Raw genomic sequence first — 5,146 nt, 5'->3', positions numbered from 1 at the left:
GGGTTTGCCCTAAGTAAGTAAGTAAGTATCCTGTGATCCAACAATTCTTCTGTTCTTTTAGGTCTCCTTTACAAAGATCAGCCCAAAATTGGATGTGCATATTCCCTCTAGGTCTGAGTCTGCATATTAAATCAACACTAGCTATGGCTTCTAGGGAAATATAATTACTTTCTTTCTCCAAGGCTCACCATGTTGTAAAAAAGTAATAGCCAATTAAGTCTGACTAGCAGGGCTGGGCCTTGGCCAAATTTTAAAACTAGGCAAACTTTTTATTGGCATTAATTAATTGTGATGAATAATTATCAGAAGGCTGTACCATGTTTTAGTTATTAGGTGCATGACTTGCCTGATGTTCAGACAAAATAGGTGGCCATGAGAGGCAGAGTGATGTAGTCTGAAGTCAAATGACCAGAATCCAATTTTGCTTCTGTCACTTACTAACTGTGTAACATTGGCATGTCTTTTAACCTCTCTGGGCCTCAGTTTCCTCTTCTGTAAAATGAAGGGGTTGTATTAGAGCAAAGCTTCTTAAGCTATTGGCCATGACACAACATAGGGTTGTGTAACTGAATGTGGGGGTTGCAAAAAATTTGGCAACAATAAAAGGTTATGTATACCTATTTTATATACCTATATATCCAGGGTCATGTAAAAATTTCTCCAGTGAAAAGGGATCACAAGTGGAAAAGGTTCAAACCCTGGATTAGATGACCATTACAGGCCTTCCAGCTCTATAGCTATGATCTTATGATGTTGCAGGAAGGGTGACAAAAAACCTTTTCAGCGTTCAGGTCTAGGGTGATTAAGGAAACAATTCTCAGAGGCTTCAACATCCAGAAGTAGTATGTAGTGGAGTATGTGATGTAACTGGAAGGATGCCAAAAGGCCTCATATGTTTGTCAAAGTGGATGGCATTCTTGGCTTTAAAGGACCCTTAAAGTTTAAGATACTATATTGCTTGGGAAAAGGTAACACATGAGAGGCAGTATAGAATATCTCATGGAAAAAACAAAAACAAAAACATTAGATTTGGAGTCAGAGAACCTATGTTTGAATTCTGATACTTTTAATTATATATGTGACTTAAGGGAAGTTACATGAATGAATGAATGAAAAAAGTATTCATTATGTGCTTTGTTGTTGCTCAGTCATGTCTGACTTTTTGTGACCCCATTTGGGGTTTTCTTGGCAAAGATACTGCAGTGGTTTGCCATTTCTTTCTCTAGCTCATTTTATAGATGAGGAACTGAAGCAAACAGGGTTAAATAACTTTCTCAGAGTCACATAGCTAGGAAGTGTCTGAGGCTGGGTTTGAATTTAGGAAGATGAGTCTTCCTGACTTTAGGCCTGGCACTCTATTTACCATGCCATCTGAGTCCCCATTATGTGCTTACTATGTGCCAATCATTGCGTGAAGTTCAAAGCTATCCTCAACTCTAACCTCAGACAAATTCCTCTGAACTTGTTTTCTCCTCAATAAAAGGAAGGAATTGGAGCAAATGATTTCTAAGTTCCCTTTTAGGTCTAAATTCTATAATCTTTATCCATATGCCAGGCAAAAGGTCTTGTACACAGTAGATACTCCATAAATTTTGATGTGAAAACCCCTAAAACTTGTATATCCCATTACAAAAGCTAATTGATATCAGTTAGTTAAATGGAACTGAGTTACTAGTTACTGGTGACAAAGAGAGGAGGGAACACCATGAAAATGACAAAGGTATTAGAAAAGAGATGCCTCAAAACCTCAGGAATACCTGTAGCATCCTGAGGGGAGATGTATAGCCTATTTCTGGGTTTGTGAGCCAGAAGATACTCTACATTAATAAGCTGATCAATGGAGCTCTACATGGTTCTTGTACATAAACATTAAGAAATGTACAGTGGGAGTTGGGACAAAAGTGGAGGAGGAGTCTAATAAGATAGAGGATTCCAGGTGTTGTTCTGATGCTAGAATAATGAAAGAATTTAGAGAGTGGAGCCAATGACAGAGTAGTAGCTGTCTTTCTGAGAGTCTGAGAGGGATAGAAGAAGCTAGACTGAGTACTTCCTGTTGTTGGGTAGGGTACATGCCAGGAGCACCAAACACTTGATTGACAGAACAAATCCTAGACCTTACCACTGGAAAGAGCAAGCAGTGGTCACAGCACCCTTGGCTACTAGTCACAGCTCCCCTGAATGGACCAAACAAAATTATAGAATTCTATATGAGTGTAATTTTGGTATTGTCTTTTCTCTTCCACATGTTGATTTTTTTTGACAACTGGTGATCCATATTTGGCAAATATGGTAACTATTAATGAAACTATCAAATTAATCAGAACATGCCATTGTTGAATCTTTCTGGGCAAGTAGGAAGCTTTTTGATAACTCATCCTATAAGCACAGTCATTGGGAATCAGAATTTCATCAATGTTTTCTCTTTCATTACAAGAAGCAATCCACATTCACTCTTTTGTTCGGCATTAAAATATTATTATCCGTGGGAATTATTATTAACAATGAGCCTGCCCTTCATTACATAGAATGTCTAAAAGTTGTAAGAGTGATTGAACTATGTTATGGACTAATATTACAGATTAATAGTCTCTCAGTTGAGTTTAAATTACATGATTTTTGCCCTCTAGTAATACAAACAGCCAATAAAATTACACTGCTACTCTGATTACTCTTTTGTTCCGCTATTATTTATAGACAACACAATTGATTTTTATTTCCCGTTTCAAATTATAGTCAGAAATAGTGAGGCACTGAATTCCTTTGAGGGTTTGTACTTTGTTCAAACTGTTGGTAAATTAATTTTGATCATGTGGAAAACCTAAGGGCCCCTTTTATGCATATTATACTGAAGTATAAAATCAAATTAAAGGAAAAATATGAGTAATTACCTATGTATATTTATTAAAGTACTTAATTCAAATCATTTCTAGTTTTAATCAAGGCACCTAGACTTAAAATATGGGAAAATCTGAAAAATAAACATATCACCTTGCTGAAGCCCAGGTCTATCTGCCTTGAAACTGTAACATCCAAGGATTGGATAAAGAAACTATAGATGTTTAGCTTAGAAAAGACAAGGTCAGCACTGGCCCTGGATTCAGGAGGACCTGAGTTCAAATCCTGCCTCAGACACGTGATACTTACTAGCTGTGTGACCCTGGGCAAGTCACTTAATCCCCATTGCCCTGCAAGAAAACAAAACAAAACAAAACAAGAAAAGACAAGGCCGCTATGCATCTACTTATTTTAAAGACTTTCTCATGTGACTTTTTGAAGATTTTTTTCTCATTCATTTGGCTCATAAGAAACCTTGGGAAACTGCCTACAATATTCCTAATCAGTCTTAAGACTGAATCTTCACTTGCAAACTTGTAGTTAACAATATTACAGAGAAAAGTTTTCTTAAAAGGAGGAAAACAAATAGAAATCATAAAATGAACCATTATTATCTCTAAACATTTATGTAGATCCCCAGAGTCATTTATGGGCCTAAGTATAAGGGCTCTTTGGCCAGAGAATGTGTTTCCCACACATTCTGTCTTAGTGTTTAAGTTGAAAGTTGAGGTAAGGCTCCAGTGGTATCTCTCCATTCCTTACTTTCTCTCTCCCTCTCCTCTTGTTCTCCTCCTCCTTGTGCTCCTTGTGCCCTTCATCCCCTACACACCCACCCTACCACCTGTCACTGTCTCTCTCCCCCCCCCCCATCCTTTATCTCTGCAGCTTAGAACTCTCAAGAGATCACCCAGCCTTAACCTCCCAGGTAGCTGGGATTACAGGTGTGTCATCACACCCAGCAACCTTATAACACTATCATCCTCAAAAAGTATGAATTAAAGTGTATATCTGAATGAGGCCAGTACCAATCTACATATATGCATAAAAAAGGAACACCCACATAGTATATGACTAAAAGGATTGCTGACTGTCCAATTCTGGGTGTGGGAAAAAAATCATAGAACCTTTAAGATAGAAAAGATCTTAGAATTCAGCCTTCCTTTCAATGTCTTGTTTTATTCTAATATCAAATCTAAACTATGAGGGAATTGGCCTGATTTAGGCCCTGCACAGAACAAATGTCTATTAAAGGAGGGAAGGTCTGTTCATCACTGAGGGGTTATTTTTTGTGCAGCCAGGAGGCCCCTTAGAAAGTCAGGGTCTGGCAAGATAAATTTTATGGGGGGGACTGAAAATAAGTTTTATATAATTTTTAGTCTTACTAGGTCCAGCTCTGTTACCTGCCATGAACATGGCCTCTTGTGCTACTGCTTTTCAAAAAAAAGTATTTTTTCAATATTGCAAATACCCTATTTTTGAAAGCTTAGTGAAATGGCTTTGAAATTATATGGAATGACAATGCAGAAATACTATAAACTTCATGCTTCAATTTCCTCAGTTACAAACAGGGTGAATACTTATTTGAACAGTGGTGAATACTTTTGTTCTGTTGAATTCCTTTTGGGGGAAAAAACCTTTAATACATTATGGACTTGATCTATGAGTTTCTTATGTGATGGACAGTGAAACAAATTGCTTTCATCTCTTGAAAGGTTCCTGTCTTTCTTAAGGTGTCAGTAAATTTGAACTCTATTCTCCTTAGTTTGAATGTTTCTATAGCTGAGGGTGTCTCCAGAACTGACCATAGTGGAACAGTAAACACATTTTGTAAAGCTGCTGATTGTTACCATGGCAATGTAGAATGTATTTGACATTTAGTCTTTTCATTATTCTTGGTTGCTATAGTAATGGAACCTTGGATGCTGACACCATTTCAGAAGTCTATTAACATAACACCCCTTCCTAACCCCCACCAAAATGGGAATATTAATGAACCAATACATTAAAGCATTATTTTTTCCAGTAATGGGACAGACACTAGAAGAGACAAACCTTTAATCTCTTTAACTGAACTAAAAAGGTGTTTGCAAAAAAAAAAAATTTAAATTTTGCATTAGATAAAAAGTTATCTTTTTAGGTAAAGTTATTTTGTATATGTGTATTTGTATTCTCTCTATATATGTATATATTTCATCTTTTAATGAATCTGTGATCTCATAGACACAATTTTTATTTTTATTTTATTTTTATTTATATTTCATTTTCATTTTACCTCTTCTAGTTTACACTTTTGATTCCTGCACTTTCTTTA

Source organism: Dromiciops gliroides, chromosome 3 (genome assembly GCF_019393635.1).
Source record: "Dromiciops gliroides isolate mDroGli1 chromosome 3, mDroGli1.pri, whole genome shotgun sequence".
Taxonomy (NCBI): Eukaryota; Metazoa; Chordata; class Mammalia; order Microbiotheria; family Microbiotheriidae; genus Dromiciops; species Dromiciops gliroides.
This window is presented reverse-complemented; position numbering follows the sequence as displayed.